This window comes from Diceros bicornis, unplaced genomic scaffold (assembly GCF_020826845.1).
Source record: "Diceros bicornis minor isolate mBicDic1 unplaced genomic scaffold, mDicBic1.mat.cur scaffold_55_ctg1, whole genome shotgun sequence".
Classification (NCBI taxonomy): domain Eukaryota; kingdom Metazoa; phylum Chordata; class Mammalia; order Perissodactyla; family Rhinocerotidae; genus Diceros; species Diceros bicornis.
Window position 1 is genome coordinate 3,045,813 of NW_026691429.1, and position 20,737 is coordinate 3,066,549.

Here is a 20,737-nt window from a genome sequence, read left to right on the forward strand (position 1 = left end):
TAATAATCACAAGAGTTTCAACATGGTAAAAAAGTGCTAGTAGGCAAGTATGTATTTGGTTTTCAAACGGTATCTAATTGTTCTTATCAGTATCGAAAGATCCTGTTACTGCATGTGTCCTTATGTTTTATTTCGTTTCTTTTAGGTCTCTTTTATTCAAAACCTTGTATTTTGTGTAGAAAGAGTTTACCGTGTGCCTGATTTTGGTGTCTGGGAAAGAGGAAGCAAATATAATAATGGCAGCACAGAGCTACATTCGAGGTAATTTGTTTATTTCTAAGGTTTTTTTTTTTTTAATTTAAATGTGTGGAATTTGAATATGAATAAAAATCAAAAGTATTAGATGGGAACTGTGGTTTCTATGTTAATTTCATCTCTTTTTTTTTTTTTTTCTATGTGATGCAGATGAAATTCACTTAAAATTAAACCAGAAGAGTCTGCTCTCAGTGCCGATAAACAGATGCAGGAAAGGAGCAGGGTGTCTTTCCCAGCCTCCCGTGGTGTTGGTACATGCATATCAGCCTCCAGTCCACGGCTTGGCCTTGCTGCTCAGCCAAGTCATTTTCTTTTTCCTCTTTACAATGACACTCTTTGAAAGATCAAGGAAATTAAAATTGCCAAACACCTATGTATATACATTGCATGTAAAATTCCCTTCCATGTTATAGAGCTGATTTTTGTCCTAATCAGAGATACTTATACTCTTCATATAAAACTTAACATTCATTGTTTTCTCTGAGAGGTGTGGTCACCATCTTGAGCTGTGGTTTAGGGGGTTTGAATAAACAAGAATAGTTGATAACTTATGTTAGTAGTTTGTGAATTTCCTTTACTCTTTAGGGTGAGGGAAATAGCTTTAATGACTGATTGCACCTTTCAGATGTAAATTTTTGCCCAGGAGGTCATCTTTTAACTAAAAAGTGTAGCTCAATGAGTCCTATCCATTTCACACTAAAAGATTTAAGAATTTAAAGGTGATTAACTATAGGTCAGTTTACATCATTGAGACTTGAAGTAGAGAAACAGTTTAAGAAACACTGGTTAAGAGGAATCCACAGCTGTATATTTTTTTGGGTAGAAGAACTAATCACACAGAAAACTAAGCCAATATAAGATATAAACTAAGATATAGAAACTGGCTCCAGATCTCTAGCTGTGTATCATCTCCATGCCTCAGTTTCTTCATCTATAAAATGAAGATAATAATAGTTTCTACTTTATAAAGTTGTTATAATGATTGAGTTAATATATATGTAAAGCATTTGAATACCTGGCATAAGTGAGCACTAGAATACAAGTGTACTCACACATTTAAGAATATTTTAATAACAAAGATTGAAACAAAAAGGACTTCAGTTAACTCTGGGTTAACTAAAATACAAACATTTTTCTGTAAGTTTTATGATTCATATGAGGCATTTTTATAGTGCACAGCAGAATAGTAACAATCAGTGAAGAAGTCAGTGAAGTGGAGAAATAATTTGTGGGAAAGTTCAGTTCAGACATTAAACAAATTCTGGCAAATATTAAAAATAGGAAGATAATGTTATATTTCAGCCATAATCCAAATTAAGTTCTCAACATTTTCCAGATTATCAAATTACAAGAAAGAAAGTGGATTTGATTAGAAAAGGTGATTTTTAAAAATTTACCTTTCTAGCATTTATGATTTATCAGACCTTTTATCTGCGTTTTAATAACCGTTTGATACATGCCAATGTTATCCCACTGACATTATTTTCAGTATAAAATATTTGGAGTGGCGTTTTTCCTGTTTATAAAAAGTGTAGTAAACTCAGAAAGAACCTTGGGTGAAAGATACCATCCTCGAAAGTGAAGGTGTTGGAAGGTTTCTAGTGAAAAAACAGGCTCCAACTTGTTTTCTTGTAACTAAGGTGCTAATCTTTAATTGAACCATTAAGGATTGTATTTCAAGGCTTGGAAGATCATTATATGATGTTCTTTGCTACCTTTTGCATGCAAAATTAATCTTAATTGTAGCAGGCCAATTCTATTCAAATGGATGGGTAATGAAGTTTGCCATTAGGTTTGGATGATGGGTTTTATACATTTAACATTGATCTTTTAATTTTCTATGGTATAACACTTTACAATTCTCCATAAGAATTCTAAACATTTTTTTCAAATGTGTCTGACCTCAGATCTCCACAAGCCTTCTTGGATGTGTCACCTCTGGTGCCAAAAGGGTCTATTTTGACACTGCAGGCGGACTTGGCACTGACGGACGCAGCGATAGCGGTAGTCGTGGGAGGCCAGTATCTTTCTGTGCTCAGGCCTGGGTAGTGGAATGTGGAGCTGCTGCTTAGCCTGTTGCTGCTGTAAGACATCCCAGAACTGTCTGTGCCTGGTTGGATCTGATCCTTACTGCTTAGTGCAATACCCTGTTATCTCCTTAAGCTGTCCTCCTCATTTCAGACAGCCTGAAGTAGTCTACAGTAACTCTTGCTGTAAGTACCCACACCACCCTTTTTGCCTTCTGGCTTTCTTTGCCGTTCTCCCTCTAGCTGTGTACTATACGGTCCTCCTTAGCAGGAGTCAGAGAAGAGACAGAGCACAATCTGACTGTTGCCTTGGTGCTCACTAGGGCCTTGGCCAAAGCGACTGGCTTGGTGAATGTTCCTTTCTTCCCTTATCACACTGGGCACATCCCTTCTAAGCTGCAACTTGATCAAAGAAGGTTACCACCCCTAGGCCCCCAAAAGGCACACATAGTATTCCGAAGTCAGAGCCTCCCTTTTCAGCATCCATTCTCAGTGGTCCTTTAATAATTGCAATCTGTGGCACTGTCCAGTTACAGAATATATTTTATTTAGGTCGGGCAGGGAACATTATTGCCTTTTATACGGGAAGAAACTAAGGTTTAGAAGGTTTAGCGATCTCCCCCCGACCCTGCCTTTAAATGATACACCCCAGTAAGTAGTAGAATCAGAACTGGATTCCAGGTGATTGGCCTCCAAGTCCAAAGTTGTTTCTGCTCTTTCACGTTGTATTTTCAAGTCTTAAAAAGTTTTTCTAAAGTTTGAAAGAACAGTAGGGTATATGCTCTTGGTGAAACTGTTATAAGTTTCAAGTATATCTTTGTTTAGTAATCAGTACAGCTTGATTCAGCTTAATGCTTTGATCAGACCCTTCCTGATCTGCCCTTTTCAGCCCCAGGTTTGCTGGTATCCCTTTTAGTCCAAGTTTTTGAATTATTTAGTATTTCTTAGATAAACCCTAGAATTTTTTTCTGAAAGGTGATCTCTTTACATTTATCTGAACTGCATTCTAGCAGCTGCCTCACCCTTTTCAGGGCTTTAGGAAAAGGATCCATTGCTCTAGGCTCACTATGATTTTCTTGAAATGTTTCCTAAGCAAGTGTTCCCTGCTTTCCTGGTTTTTCTGTTGACTTGACTTTCCTCAAGTGACATGCTCCTTTCAGTTTCTCCCAGGGTGTCTGGAACTGTGTCAGCTAATTCTCCTCTTTTCTCTTGTTCAGTCTCTAACAAATGCCTATGTATTTTAAAATCCTATATTATTTGATTTAATTACATTTTCCTCCATATATCTTTTTGGTACCTATTTATTGTAGCACTAATTCTTAACCCCCAGAATTACGTATCCAAGTAGTCTTCTCAGCTGCTCCAAGTTGAATTAAAGTATTTTAATCTTTATATTTCCCCTTCCTCATTTATGTGAGGATATTCCTACACCTTGGGACTACCTTTAAACCAAAATTCTTTGTTTTGGAGAAGAGATGAGTCATCTATAAGATGTGAATTGAACCTTCACCAAGACTAACTTTGAATTTTTTGGCTGTTGGGAAGAAAAAGGAAAATTGTACTTAATAACTTAGTAATGTGGATATCTGCCCAAATAGAAAGAAAAGTTTTTGAAACATTAACTCCTAAATAGAACTTTCTATTTAATAGCATAATTTCCTTTTTTACTTTGTTAAATCTAATATTTGCGGTACAAAGAAGACTGTAGAAGCAAAGAGAATTTAGAAATTTAGATCTGATTTTTCAGTTTTTTTTTTTTTTCATGGTTTTATGTTCTATTCGCTTGGCTTTTCCAATAAAGAAAGCCATCACTAAAATATCAGATAAGTAACCATCATATCACCACTTTACTCAGTTTAAGATGTTTTTAGTGACCATTTTATTCCACACAGTGCTTGTTATTTAAAGTAACTACTTAATCTTCTTAAATCATTTTTGATGTTCCAGTCATTGAACTATGATAGAAGCAACTATCCCTCCGTTCTGCTTCATTTTATGTATTTTTGCTGTACTGAACAATTCATCAGCACCCATTAAAACTATAGTCCTGTCAAGTTCTTGCTGTTTCAGGGGATATGATTGGGTGGCTCAGGGAACTAAAGCATAGTGTTAATGAGCAGGAGGATGTGAATTTAGTTCTCATGCTTGTCAATGAATTTTTTGGATTCTGTGGTGGGTTGTCAATCACTGAGTCCAAACCCATCATCTTTTCTAGAAAAGCTTTGAAATATGCAACAAACCACTTTTATTACAAACTATCTCCCAAGCGAACATCACTTCATTTTAGCCCTGTTAAATGAATGTTGAGGTAACACTTTTCAAGACCAGATTGGTGAATGTTCTACTGGTAGTATTCACCTAATATTAATATATTCAATAACTAATTATAGAGTAATTTAATTTTCTGAGAATGTCTTGTGCTAGTAAAATATTTTTAACTCTTACAACAGTATGTATTATATTTGACAGTAAAATGTAAGATCACATTAGGAGTATGTTTGAGTTTCTAAATAGCTTGCTGTAGCCAGAGATTTAAATAACCAGTGGATAATAAAGTAACATATTTGTGAATTTCAGTTAAGTCCAATTATTTAACCAATTGCATTGGGAAAGAAAGTTAAAAGAGAAAGAGTTCCACATTTACTCTAGTCCAGGTACAGTGTTTGTTTTTTTTTGTAATGCTTTATTTAGAAGACAATTTCAAAATTCATCCTTTAGCTGTCTTGTTAAAGACAAAACCTTGAGTTAGCTACATCGTGTATCTCCTCCAGTGCAGTATTTCTTTTGGATATTTGCCTTTTGAATAATTTATTTATTCTCGCTTCTCAAAATACTACAAACAGTCTTCATAACACATGTACGTCACACTGTAAGTGGAGGTTTTCTGGTATTACTCAGTTAAATGCATGTAAATGTTTGTGCGTTGGGGACTATAAGGGAACTCCTAGGACATCAGGAACACATTCTTAAGCAAGAACACCAGTTGACGATGGATGTTTTTGCATGAACTGTCAGAATAGATGACCCCTAGGGGCTCTCCTAACCCTTAGGTTCCAGGAGTCTAGAATTCTTATGCAGGTACTATTTGGTTTCCATTTGGAGCATGCAAGGCTGAGTATGATTGGCCTACTTATTCTGGGTACGTGATAGAATTAGGAACCTGACTTAGGTTCTTTTCTGGTTACCTATTGTTGCCAATAAACTACCCCCAAATTAGAGGCATAAAACAACAACAATATTTTATTAGTATTAACTCTCATAGTTCTGAGGGTTGCTGGGCTAAGCTAGGTGGTTCCTGCTCAGGGTCTTTTATGCATTTTCCGTCAGTTGTGGGTGGGGTTGGAGTCAGCTTGATGGCTTCCTCACTCAGGTATCGGAATGTTGACTGGAACCTTGGCAGGAGCTGTCTGCCACAAGACTTATATGAAGTTTTTTCATATAGACTTCCTCACAACATGGTGGCTGGGTTCCAAGGTCCAGCGTCACAAAAGAGAGGGCCAGGTGGGGGCTGTATTGCCTTTTATGACCTAGCTTTAGAGGTCATGCAGTATAACTTCCACCACATTCTATTTGTTAGAGTCAGTAAGACCAGGCCATATTCTAGTGAGGGGAATAAGAGTCCACCTCTTGATGGGAAGACTGTCAAAGAATTTGCAGACATGTTTTAAACTGGCACATATTTTTCGCTTGGACTTTATTCCTTCAGGTTCTAGGCCTTGTCATTTCTCTGTTTTCTTTTTCCTACCTTCCTGTGGGTTCTTCAGCATTTTTTAGAATTGCGTATTGATTTATCTGTAATGATTTTGAAGGTATCTTTTTGTATAGCTTTTTAGCGATTGCTCTAGGTATTACATTATATATATAAACTGAGTGTACCGCGGTCATTATTTCACCCACTGGAGGCAAATATAGAAGTCTTACCTCCATTTATGTCTTGTTACGCTCCCCCATTTATATTATAGTTATCATAAATATTTTTCCCACATGCATTTAGAACCCACAGTGTTACAACTGTTGCTGTAATTGTCAAACATAATTTATAAAACTCAAGAGGAGAAGAAAAGCCTATCGTGTGTACCCATATTTTTGCTTACTATATTTTTTCTTCCTTTTTGATTGTTCCAAGGTTGATTGGTTGGTTGGTTGCTTGCAATCATTTTGTTTTGAGAATTTACTTTAGTCATACTTTTAGGGTAGATCTACTGGTGACAGATTTCTTATTTTTCTTTCATCTGGGAATGTCTTGTGTAAATAAATAAACAAATAGGATATATTTACTGGTATAAGATTCTGGGTTGACAGTTCTTCTGTTTCAATGCTTGAAAACACTTGCGCCACATCCTTTTAGCCTTCATGGTTTTTGGTAAGCAATTCATTGTCATTCCGTTGTTTTTCCCCTATAGGTAAAATGTTGTCCATGGCTACTTTAAAGATTTTTTCTTTGTCTTTAGTTTTCAAAAGTTTTGATGTGCCTAGCATGGATATATTTATTTTATTCTGATTGAGTTTCACTCGCTGCTTGAATCTGTAGCTTTTTGTTTCTTGCAAATTGGGAAGTTGTCTGCCATTATTTCAAGTACTTTTTTTTTTAGCTCTGCCCTTTTTCTTCTCTCCTTGAGGGAGTCCAATGACATGAATGTTAGATCTTTTGTTATAGCCCCAAAGGTCCCTGAAGCTCTCTTCGTTTTTTTTTTCTAGTCAATTTTTTTCTCTTTTGTTCTGATTGGATAATTTCTATTGTTTTATCTTCCAATTTGGTTATTGTTTCCCCTTTCTCCCCCATTCTGCCATTGATCCTGTCCACTGAGCTTTTAATTTTTATTATTGTAATTTTTCACTTGTAAAAACTTTGTTTACACTTTTCTGTTTCTTAGCTGAGGCTTTCTATCTTTTCACTTGTTTCAATCATATTTATAATTGCTCATTGAAGAATTTTTATTATGGCTGTTTTAAAATCTTTGTTAGATAATTTTAACATTGCTTTCGTCTCAGTGTTAGCATCTATTGATTGTCCTTTTTCATTCAGTTTGGCTGGGTCTGGTTCTAGACATGATCAGTGATTTTTGATTGAAATGTGGACATTTTGAGTATTATGTTGTAACACCCTGAATCTTATTTTAACTTTCTATTTTAGCTATATTTTTTTGGCACCACTCTGCCAGGGGAAGGGGGCAGGGTCATCACCTCATTACTACTGGGTAGGAATGTAAGTCTAGGTTTTTCTTTGATATCCAAGATGGAGACTCTTCATTGTTGCTGGGTCCAGTTGGGATGCCTAGTTCCCCAGTAGGCCTCCACTGATACCTCCTTGGCTAGGAAGGATAGGAGTGCCTCATTACTCATTCCCAGTTGGCCTCTACTTATGGAACAGGGAGAGGATGTGGCCTCTTTGCAGCTGGGCATTAGTGAAAGTACTGACTCTCCATTGGACCTCCTCTGATGCCATCCCAGCAGGAAGGGTAGGTTCACCTCATTACTGGCAAGCAGGTGTGGAAGTCTAGGCTTTCCGTGTGTTCTCCACTGACGCTGAAGTGTGAGGGGGGAGACTTCTTAACACTCATTGGTAATGAAAGTCTTGGCTTCCTTCTTGGACTTCTCTGACACCACACGGCAGCTGAGAGGGTTGCAGGTTGGGTGCAGTTCCTTATTATAGACTCAATGTAGAAGTCTAGGTTCCCCACTAGCCTTTACAGGAGTGAGTGGGGGTAGGGCCACAGTTTTCTTTTCTTGAGTGGTTCTTCTCTAAATTTTAAACTGTCTAAATTTTGAGTGGTTGTTGTCTATTGTGTTTTGCTAGGCTATCCTTTTCCTGGTCCTTTAGCTAGAGAGAGCAGGCTTTTGTTGGGGCTTTTTTTAATACACCTACTGGCATTTCCTGGTTTTTGGCTTCTTTAGCTCTAAGTCTGGTATATTGGAGGCAAAAAGGAAACTCAGGGAACTTACCAAGTGTTGTTCCTAGAATCCTAAGGCTCCTAGCCAGTCTGGCTTTCCATCTTTCTGAGGCTTTTTATTTTTGTTATGTGATGTCCAGGGTTTTTTGTTGTACTTAGTGAGAGAAATAGGGAAACTTATGTCTACTCCACTTCCCCATCCATGTATTTTAAAAGGTTTCCCACCTATTTACTATCCTGTATTAAAAGTAATGCATACTTGAGAACATTTCATGTAAACAACCCATTGAAAATGTAGATAATGATGATTCGAATAGCTTAGAACAGTGGTTCTCAAATTTAAAGTGCATTTAACCCCCTGGGGGGCTTTTTAACACTGATTGTTGGGCCCCACTCCTGGAGAGGAGTGAGAATTGGCATTTCTAACAAGTTCCCAGATAATGCTACTGCTCTGGGGACCACACTTTGATAATCACTCCTTTAGAGAAATGCTGAAATGATGACTGATCATTAATTTTAAATGATATTAATAGCATATGCATTTGCTTTTAATAAAAACAGAAAAAATGCAATAAGTAAAATAAACTGGATATTAGATCTAAAATATTTAAATGTTATTTATAAGATGACAGTCATATTTTTAATGAAATTTGTCTTCCCATTTTCCAGCACTATTGTATGTGGCATTTGAGAGGGCAAAGGAGTACGTATTTTATTATAAACAGAACAATATAGCAAAAAATGAGAGGTATGATGATCAGTTGTTTTGTGAGCATAAAGTAATGCCTATTTTATTGGACTCTAAGCAAAGAGTATTTGAATGGGTATATTAAACCCCACTCCGTGGTAAGTGTATGATGTGCAAGAACTTTTTTTAAGGCTCAGAGTTGATATCAGAAAAGCTCTTTTACATTGATCTGAGCTAATGATGCGCAACCTTGTTATTACTGTGCACATATTATAATATACCTTCCTCTAAAGTTCATCTTTTTTTTTCTTGAGTTAGTGAATATAAATGATACTGGAATTAAAACTACTCCCATCAATAGTATGACCATTTGCCTAGATCAAGGTGAACTTAGAAATATTTTTCCCAGAAGATCACTAACTATAAAAAAGAGAAATTAAAATAGTGAAATGTCAGACTGCGATCTCTTAGACATTATTCTTCCTACAGAAGTTGTTCTAAGTTTTAATAAAGAAACTTACTTGTGAATATTCATCAGATAATGGTTCTTATTTTGTAGCCAGATATATTAGAGTTATAAAGTATTTCCTTTTCTCTTTTAGCTCTGTTGGCTTAGCAAAAGCAGCTCTAGAAGCAATTAATGGATTCAACCTCTTTGGCAACCAGGTAAAAAAAACAGCAATAGTAACAATAAACTGTGATTGTTTATTTGAATTATGTTTTTAATTAATTTGGCCATTCATTAACCAAGTTGTTCCTTATGATCAGAGAATGTCTGAAATTTATGTGGCAGACCATGGTTGAACAGACTTTCCTTTGAATATGATTTGCCGGTTAAATTTTAGTTTTCTAACTAAAAAACATTGCTTAATTAGAAAAAAAAAAAAATCTCTTCATAAAGAATTCTCATTGTCTTTGTTCCCTAGCTTTTTCCTCAGGTCTCTTGTTGAGCTTTCACAGTTTTAAATATTCCTAGCCTTATATATCATATATTTTCCATATTAGTTCTCATGTTGGTTTCAACTTAATGTAAATCTTATGTAGAGGGGAATTTGTGTAATATGTGCAGCCAAAGAATTGGAAATTTTAATCCTAGCTTAACCCTCAACTGGCTGTAATTATATGTCTAAATCTCATTTTCTTCGGGATAAAAGAGAAATCCTAAGGGTTGCCTTAAATTTTCTTAAAACAAGATCTTTAACAAGTTTCTGCACCCAATCAAGTGACCGTGGATTGAGTTGTCAATGAAAGGGAATAAAATGTAGGAATACAGGTTATTACTCTGGATCAAGAACTAGGCTAATTGTCTTTAGCAATTTTTGTAAAGATTCTTAAGATGGGAGGGCAAAGGCGGTTTCCAGCTGATATTATAATTAACCTTAAGTTATTAAAATGCTTGGTGGTCTAGTGGTTAAGATTCAGCACTCTCGTTGCTGTGGTCTGAGTTCGTTTCCTGGTCAGGGAACCTCACCACCCATCTGTTGGTTGTTATACTGTGGCAGCCATGTGTTGCTGTGATGCTGAAAGCTATGCCACTGGTATGTCAAATACCAGCAGGGTCACCCGTGGTGGACAGGTTTCAGGGAAGCTTCCAGACCAAGGCAGACTAGGAAGAAGGACATGACCACACATTTCTGAAAAAATTGGCCATGAAAACCCTATGAATAGCATTGGAGCATTATCTGATACAGCACCAGAAGGTGAGAGGATGGAGCAAAAAGACCAGGCGGGGTTCTGCTCTTTGGTACACAGGGTCACTAGGGGTCGGAACGGACTTGATGGCACTAAAAACAACAACCAATTAAAATGCCGAGTCAGTAAAAATACATTTTAGAAAGTTATGCAGATATGCAAAAGGTAACATGGTTTTTGTTATGGCAATTGTAATACTATGTACCCGAAGTCTTGAATTTAAGAAAGTTTTAAGTTGAAGTGTTATAGTACAACTGCCTCTCTTTCACTCCCTACATCCACAAACTCACTTCTGTTCTCACTCTAACTTCCTCTTGGAGGATGGACTCTGCTTACATCCAGGACATGAAGAATGAAGAATGAACATAGACATGAACGGATTGGGAAGAGGGGAGCAGCACCTTATTTTGGGTGCCCAAGACTAAATCGCCCACTTCCCACACTCTTCCTCCTCTCTCAAGACCTCTGGCTGGAGAAATGGAGAGATCAGAGCTCATGGGGGTTTGAGGGGTGTGAGCCTATCGAAATCATGATTATTAATATTATGCCTCTCCTGGAGATTCTTGGTGCCTCTGGCACTGATCTCTTGGCTTATGTCAACATTTCTTTCTCACTGGAAGAGTCAACATACTCATGGAAGTCCCACATGTATCCTTCAGTACTTCTCATTTCCTTTTCACCCTTGCCTCACTCTCAGTACATTCATTTAAATTAGTGTGTACGTGTGTATGTATGAATTTGTGTGTGTATATGTGTGTGTGTATGTCTGTGTTTGTGTTTGTGTATGTATATAGGTATATTAGATAGATAGGTAGGTGGGAAGGAAGGAAGGAGTATGGCATAAAGGTATAAAGGCATAAACATGGCATAAAGGTATGGCATTGTAGCATTATTTACGATGGCCAAGATATGGAAACAACCTAAGTGTCCATCGATGGATGAATGGATAAAGAAAATGTGGTAAATATATATACAATCATGTGGCGCATTACGATGTTTTGGTCAACAATGGACTGCATATATGATGGTGGTCCCATAAGATTAGTACCATGTAGCATAGGTGTGTAGTAGGCTATACAATCTAGGTTTGTGTAAGTACACTCTGTGATAGTCACACAATGATGAACAGCATACAGTGTGCCTAAAAGCACATTTCTCAGAACATATCCCCATCATCAAGTGATGCATGACTATACAATGGAACATTATTTAGCTATGAAAAAGAATGAAATCTTGACATTTGTGACAACATAGATGAACCTTGAGGGCGTTATGCTAAGTGAAATAAGTCAGACAGAGAAAGACAAATGGCATATGATCTCACTTATATGTGGAATCTAAAACAACAAAACACCAAGCACATATATACAGAGAACAGATTGGTGGATGCCAGAGGTCGGGGGTGGAGGGTGGGTGAAATAGGAGAAGGGGGTCAAAAGGCACAAACTTCCAGTTATAACATAAGTCATGGGGATGTAATGTGTATCATGGTGACTATAGTTAATAATACTGTATTGCATATTCGAAAATTGCTAAGAGTAGATCTTAAAAGTTCTCTTCACAAGAAAGAAAATTTTTGTAACTATGTACGGTGATGGATGTTAACTAGACTTATTGTGGTGATCATATTGCAGTATATACAAATATTGAGTCATTATGTTGTACACCTGAATCTAATATAATGTTATACGTCAATTATACCTCAATTAAAAAAAAAAGAATGGCATTGTATTTGGAGTCAGGAGACTCACTGTACGCTCTGTACTCCCACTAGTGAGTTCTGTGACATTGGCTAGTTGTTTACCTGTCTCGGCTTCCTCAACTAAAAAAATAGAGATAATGATACTAGGACCTAACTCAGAAGGTTTTCATGCAAATAAAAAGCTTAGTATAGTGCTTGGCAAAGATTAAACCCTCAATAAATATTATCTCTTGTTATTGTTAATGAAGTACTGGTAATGTTAAAGAACGGAAATGAAGAGATTGGACTGAAAAGCTTCTAGAGAGTATTTCAAGGAGACTTAGAGGAGTCATGGACTAAATCAATAGTGTTACAGCAGCAGTCTGGAAAGATACAGGTCTTGCTCTTCTGCCTTCCATGGCATACCAAGTAGTGTGCTGAATGGAGTTTTGTGTCTAGGTTGGACATTATAAGGTATTGGTCAGCTCTTTTTTGCAATCGTGCCATCTCCTTTGATGTCCCTGAGTCTTAGTGTATGTTGCTTATGTGTCTGGTATATATACTACATATATGCCTCCACCTACATAGAAGCCCACACGTATACATGCTACCTTTCCTAACTACCCATGTTTCAGGGCTCTGTCTTCAGCCTACTTTTCCCAGGAAGCTTTCATAGATCTCTTAGCCATAACTCTAAAAGCACTGAATTGCTCTACTATACTTTCTGATTCTGAGTTATAAATATACTGCTAGAATTGTTCCTCAGCCATAATGTCTCAGTCTTGGCTGCACAGTGGAATTATTTGCAATACTGATTGCTGGGCTCTACCCCTGGAGATTCTGATTTAATTGGTCTAGGGGGAGACCTTGGCCTTGAGATGTTTCCAACTGCCCAGGAATTGTAATGTTCAGCCAAGGATGAGAACGACTGCTCTAAGCAGAGTTAATATTGACCTTGGTTAGCTCATGTCCATTCCCAGCAGAGCTGTGTGCCAAATGTTTGCCGAGTTGACTATTCGTTGAGTATTTTGGATGGAAATATAGACAAATAATGTCTTATTCCTTTAGCCACATAGATGTCACATGTTGCAAGTGGAGCTCTCCATGTTCCTTTTTTTTGGATAATATCAAACAGTATCCTAGTTTTACCAATTCCCTTTCATTTTTGTTTCTGATGTGGAGAATTACAGAAACCTGACTTTGTTAATGTTAAAATTCCCACCTCTACAGCAAAGTTAAAAATATACCTGCTAAATAGTAGCACATTTAAGAGTGCATATGATCTTTTCAGTGTTTAATCATTTTATCATATTGCTCCATGTCCTTCAATGGGCTGTGGTCTAATTAGAAGTCAGTGGCTGGGAAAAGAACTGATGTAACAAAGAAATGTTTTTATTCAAATGAAAACCTATAGAAACCTCCTCAAGATTTGAGGGATTTCAGATCAGATGAATATTCTCAGCTATTTCCAAAAACTGTTGATGTAGTGTTTTAGAAGACCTGATCATGTGTCTTTAACTAAATTAATTTAGAGCTTTGAAAAAGTACACCTATTGATCGCAACTCAGACAATCTTAGATCTTTGGAGCTGGAAGGGCCCTTCTCTCAAAATGAGTGGTCACAGAGTTGAGGTGGCTTTTCACTGGTCATGCAACAAAGAGGCAGAACAGGAATTAAACCAAAGCCACTTGGTAATGAATCTGGAATATCAACTATTAGTACAGGAAATCTTAAATCTTGAATGCTTTCTACCTTTAGAGGTGAGAACTGTGCATTTGCTTTTGAAAACTTTTAAGCCATTTTCTTCTTTTTTAAAAAATTTAATTTTTTTATTGAGGTGTAATCAACATATTAGTTTCAGGTGTACAACATAGTGATTCAGTATTTGTATATATTATGAAATGATCACCATAATAAGTCTAGTTAACATCCAAACCCACACGTAGTTACAAATTTATTTTTCTTGTGGTGAGAACTTTTAAGATCAACTCTCCTAGCAACTTTCAAATATGCGGTACAGTATTGTTAACTGTAGTCACCATGCTGTATATCACATCCCCATGAGTTATTTATTTTATAACTGGAAGTTTTTACCTTTTGACCACATTATTTTCTTCTTAATTGTTGAACTTCTGAATGAGACATCCACTTGGCAAACAGCGTGAAAGGCTTGCCTTTTGCCCTTTTTGTGCTTCAGTGTATGAGATAAGATAAATGTTAATTTTTATTTTTATGGAAAATTGTTGGGTGGAATAAGCTTTTAGCTTTGATAATGGTTATTATGTGTTCTTACACTTCCTTTCTTCTTTTTTTTAAAATGTCAGACTTGTCTTATTATTCAAGGAAAAAACCTTATCATTTAAATCTTCCCTGTGAAAGCAAGTTATTTTTCTTTGGCAGAAAATATCTAAGAAGAAAATGTGATAAAATGGCCTAATGTCTTTAGTGATAAGTTTATAATAAAGGCTAATTTGGAGCATTTAGAAACATACTCATCAATATGAGAATCACATATTTCATCATACTTTCAAATATGTTCTCTATAAATATAGTGACATATATAATATTTAAGTGATATTTGACACTATTTAAATAATAATTTTTAAATAAATTATAATTCACACTCAGCAAATGTCATAGACATGCTAAGCAACAGTTTTGTGGTTCCTGGGTCTGAGTCTCAGCTCTCCCCTTTCTGAAACCCTAAGAATTACTACTCAGGTTCACCTCGCTCTGTAGTTGGAAAGTTCTTTTAACGCATGTGAGTAGAATCTTCTGTAGAAAAGAGAAGCATGGCTTGTGAGAGGGGCTGCTGGAAGCTACTGTTGGGCCAGTAAGTAAAAGTTGACTATTTACATGCCCATTGCCACCACAGCCATGATGCAGAGGGGTAATTCCCATCAGTAAATATCCTTTCTGTAAGAATCCTGCTCTCCAGGCTCTGCCACGGAGCTCAAGAACAGCTTAATGCTGAACTAGGGAAGAAAGTCTCCTGATGGTAGTTCTGTGGTATGATTTTGCATTCAGAAGAACAGAAATCATGTGTAGTAGATACACTGAGTGGGTTCATCTTGTTTTATGCTTTGATGCTATGTGGCAGCAAGCCTATTAGCTCAGGTTCAGAGAAGTGATTGATGGGGTAAAGAAAGGCCCAGACGATCCTTCAAATCATTTCCCTTTGAATTGAGACTAAAGAGATCAGCAGTGTCTTATGGTCATAGATGTCACCCTTGGCTTTAGGTACCATCTCAAAAGTGTTTGTTGCAGTCATGGAGTCTGAGGTAGATGGTTCAGTGCAGCTCTTCCCCACCATTGGAACTCAAGTCCCCATGACAGTGGTTAGGTTGAATCATCTTCTAGTGTATTTACTAGAAAGTAGTCATAGAAACTCAGTTTGGGAATACAGTTTGAGCTATCAGTCTTAAAATATGCTCTGTAGATGGAGTCAGGATATGATGGTAGAGTTGTGATAATTTCAGGAAATGGAAGATGAAAATAAAATATACAGTGTTAATCAGATACTTTGGAGTGACATATACATATAAAACATCCTTTCATATTCCTGGTTTTGATTGGAGAAATCACAATACTGACAAATGAGCTGAGGCCAGAATCTAAAAGGTAATGACTAGAGAAATTGCTCATGTTATGCAGAGCATTCAAAGCAATGCAGACATATCAAACTTCCTTTGAAATTTGCAGGCATAAAATTAATGTGTCTGATGATTTAAAGTTGGTGATAATTAATTCCATAAGTAGGGTCTCCTTGATGACTTTCTTAAAAATTTGCTTCTGAAGAGGAATAGGTGCCCATGGTCTTAGGTGAATTTTATGGTGAATTTTATCTTCCTGTGAATCTTGGCCCTATGCCTAAGCATGGTATATTTTTTAAGAGGACAGCCACACAATATAGTTAACTAGCATTTGCTCTCACTGTTAAAATCCAGTAATATTATGAAATTATTTTTCCCTTTGTGCATATTTCTTAGAGGCTGGCAGAGGAAGAAACCTGAACAAATACTTTGATGAATTTAGATAAATAAACCATTTATTCGTGGCCAGAAAATAGAAATTGGCTTGTTTATATTAATCAGATAATGGCAAGAATTGCCAAATTTGCTATTTCACTTCATTATTTATAAATTACACTAGTTAGATTTTATCTTTTAAAAATTCAGTTCAAGGCAGACTGATTTGGCATGCAATTAACTTTATTAATTATGAGCCTAAAGATAAATTATAAGTCCTGTTATTTTGTGTATTCACAGGCTCCCAACATCTCATACCTATTCATTTCTCTGCTGTTTGTTCTAACTACCCTGCCTGCTCCCCTTCCCACAAAAATTCAGATCCTAGCTTTGGTCCTTGCCTTCTCCATGAAGTATCCCAGGTTCCCTATTTTGTTTTTTTTATGTTACCTTTAGAGATTTATTATCATTATTATTCTCTCATCTAAGCCACTCACTTGGTACATAGGCCCATATCTTGGTACATCGTCATGTATTGCCTGCCATGTGCAGTCTTTTTGTTTTGTTTAATATTCATCTGGTTAGGACTGAATATCACCTGGGTCAGCTCCTTGAGAGCAGAGGTCAAGTTCTATCTTGTTTTCCTCAAAGCAGAGAACACATCACTCTGACAGTGGCAGATACCGCATGAAGCTTTGTTGAATTCAATTTTGTCAGTGGATATGAAAACTAGGGAATTTCAAATAATAGAAAGGACAGTTTAGTGTTAATCTGGTTGTAGAATGACAGCCTCACTCATTTCTTCTTCATTTATTAATTTACTCGTCAGAGTTAAAACAGATTTAAGAAATGATATTATGAATGAGAAATCATTCTATTTTTTTTTTTTTGGTGAGGAAGATCAGCCCTGTGCTAACATCTGCCAATCCTCCTCTTTTTTTGCTGAGGAAGACTGGCCCTGGGTTAACATCTGTGCCCGTCTTCCTCCACTTTATATGGGACGCCGCCACAACATGGCTTGCCAAGCGGTGTGTTGGTGCGCGCCCAGGATCCGAACCGACGAACCCCATGCTGCCGCAGCGGAGCGTGCGCGCTTAACCACTTCCACCACCGGGCCGGCCTGAGAAATCATTCTATTTTATGAGCTAATACTCATGTATGTACGTGGGTTAACAGGAAAAATGTACATATAGTGAGTCTGATATTTGGAGGTAGGGCCTAGTACCACTAGACATTGAGTTTCAGTCTAGGTGATTGATTTGAGGTATTTTAGTTTCAGAGTGAATGCGTCTTTGAAGTTGGTGAGAATTAGAATGATAGTTCTCTTCTTCCCTTCCCCATGTGTTTTTCTGAGTATTCTCTTGTAATGGAAGCTGTATTTGTATTCCAGTTTCATTCTCTGTGTTTTCAAAATGTTTAGCTCCCCAGTAAAAGAACAAAGCTATGTTTACTTATGGCTATGCTCATAAATACGGAAAGCACTAATGGCTAAATATTAAATTTTTTTTAACTTGGTTAGCAGACCAATTGACATTTTTTGTTACACCTGTCTTTTTGTTCAAGTTTTTTGGCTCTTACTTGAAAGATATTTTTTATTGTGGGAAATTGTATAACTTAGTGGTTAAGGTGTGGGCTTCTGTGTTAGAGACTTGATTTTGAACCCGTGCTCTATTAAACTAAGATTTAGCATCTTTTTCAGTAAAATGGGGATAATAATCCTCTATATATGGGGATTAAATGAGATAATCCATGTGAAGCATAAAGCACAGTGCCTGACACACAGTGAATATTAGCTTTTATTTGCATTTTTATTATTTGAGATTCTCCTGTCTCTATATTTTAATCAAGTAGTTTTTATATCTATAATTCTAGATTGTATCTAAATTTGCTTAGTTTGATCATATAATCAACATTCTTTATTAGGACTGTACAATTCAGATTTTGTGAACTCAAATTGGTTCTTGTTTTATTCCTTGTCAAAAATGTGAGTAAACTATTTGTATTTTTATTAACATGAATATCCTTAATTGATTAGGTATCTTACAATCAATACATTTTGATTTATAAGAAGACTGAGGAGAAATAGGGAAATGTAAAAATAACATTTTTTATGATTATAAAATGAATGTTTATTGCAAGAAATTTGGGAAGTGCTGAAAGTATAAAAAAAGAAAATTAAAATCTTCTGTAATGCCACTCTCAATGCAACCAGTGTTAGTGTTTTTGTGAAATTTCTTACAGTCAAAATGCCCAATGTTCTACAAGTCGTTTTTTCTTAATTTAGGAAATGTTTTTCTCTTTCTTGTTCCAGGGCTGTTCTTGGTCGGTTATATTTGTGGATCTCGATGCTCACAATCGCAATAGGCAAACTTTGTGCTCACTCTTACCCAGAGAATCAAGATCTCATGTGAGATATTTTTATAATAAATTAATAAGAGCTATCGTTTATGATTGTTATGTAATTTTGTTTACTTTTCTAAGAATGTGTTCCAGAATGTTAGAGGTTGCCAGCAGAGAAGAGAAGAGAGAATAGACGTTGCCTCTCACTTGCCTGGTCTGTGGAGGTCTTGTTCAGGAAGTGAGCAGAGCTGTGGACACAGCTGCTTTGTCTTTCGAGTCTTTTGTAGAACAGGAGAAAAGTAGACCTTTTATTTTTTCAGGAGGGAGTAGCAACATTATACCAAAATGAATTTTTTTGTCACAGAATATTAGAAAAATATTTTTCATAATTTATATTCCTTTTGAATAAAATTATTTTTCATGCTTCTTTTCTCTCATTCGAGTCACAATTTTTTTTGGCTGATAAACTTTTATATGCCTATAGTACGCAATTGCGGATTTTTATAGGGGTTATTTATGGCTCTATTCTTAGAAAACACTCAAAATGGAATAATTTAATTATTTAAAAATAACTGTTTTATAGAAGTAATGCAGGATTATGATCAAAGAAAAACAAAACCCACAAATAAGCAAGTAATAATAATATAATATCCACTCGTTATTCCACCACTCAGTTATAATCTTAGGGTGACAACATTTGTGTTTATATGTTTTTATATATTTTTATATACATATATACTTTTCATTTTATAATACTGGGAGAATATTGTTCATAATATTTGATAATCTGGTTCTATGAATGGACATGTTTCCAGATCAATAAATGTTTCTACAATATAAACTTTAATGGCTGCTAATTTACTTATCTAATTGTTGGACATTTAGATTGTTTTGTGTTTTTCACTGATACCAAAAAATTGTTATGAGAAACTAAGTTTTAATGATTAGTTATTGGTGTTAAATTTTTACACACTGCCTTAATTAATATCTTAAAGTTTGAGTCCAGTGTTGAACCTTGAAAATACTCCTTATTGGTGAATAAAGTTTTATCTCCTCTGTAAGCTTCACTAAACCATACCATATAAGCGTCTGTGTGTCCCTTGTAGCACAGCAATCTCACTGTCAGTTAAAGACTTTTATTGACTTATTTATTGACTTATTTCTTATTTACTTACCTTTTATTATCTATTCCTTATTTATTGACTTATTTTTATCGGCTTTTCATCTCCATGATTCTCCTTGGGCTGTGTTGATCATATCACTGCAGGCACTTACAGTCCCTTCTTTTTTTTTATTGCTGCCAGAACACAGATGCTGCCCTGCTCCCCTGCATCACTTATCCTGCATTTGCCCTGGATGATGAAGTTCTGTTTAGCCAGACACTTGATAAAGTGGTTAGAAAATTAAAAGGAAAATATGGATTTAAACGTTTCTTGAGAGATGGATATAGAACATCACTGGAAGATCCCAACATACGCTGCTACAAACCAGCTGAAATGAAGGTATCAAAAACTATTCCATATCAGGGCATAACAGAGTGGTCAAAAGCACCGATTGAGGAGTCAGACTTCTTGGGTTTGACTTCTGGCTCTGCTACTTACTAGCTGTCTGGCCTTGGGCGTGTTAATTAACCTCTCTGTGTTAATATTCTTCATTGGTAATATAATAGTACCTACTATTATTGGTCCTATTATTGAGGTTCTTGTGAGGATTAAATGAGTTAGTATATGTAAAAATGCTTAGATCGGTGCTTCGCACATCGTAAGCACTTGATAAGTGTTAGCTCTTACCACCAGTGAAGCCCATTTGCTCATATGGAGCCATATTGATTCATCGGGTGAATAATTCTTCTTTCACACTTCCAGAACTCTGCCTGCCTGTTTCATACCATTTGTCTCATGTAATAGAAAATATCTATTTGTGATCCAATTTTCAATCTGTTAAGCAAATGCTCTTTTTTTTTTTGTTTCACTTAGACACTTCCCTTTGAAATATAGTCCTCTAAATAATTAGTTTTAAAATATTTTCTATTTCAAATATACGTATGTACCACTATATCTAGATTTATACTAGGTGTTTTTAAGCTGTCCAGAAAACTATAACACCCCCCAAAAAGGTAAGCGTGCCTCCACATTGCTGAATACAATTAGTGGGGTAGATTGAAAATTACTTTTGTAAGCATTGTCATAATTTTG

At 36.0% G+C, this 20,737-nt stretch overlaps 1 long non-coding RNA gene across 1 annotated transcript; it reads left to right on the top strand.

Moving 5' to 3' along the window:
- Positions 1 to 144: 144 nt before the first annotated feature.
- Positions 145 to 20,009, top strand: LOC131403202 (uncharacterized). Its single transcript, XR_009219289.1, has 4 exons — positions 145 to 261; positions 9,464 to 9,527; positions 18,514 to 18,609; positions 19,847 to 20,009. It is a non-coding gene; the product is annotated as an uncharacterized LOC131403202 (long non-coding RNA).
- Positions 20,010 to 20,737: the final 728 nt, after the last annotated feature.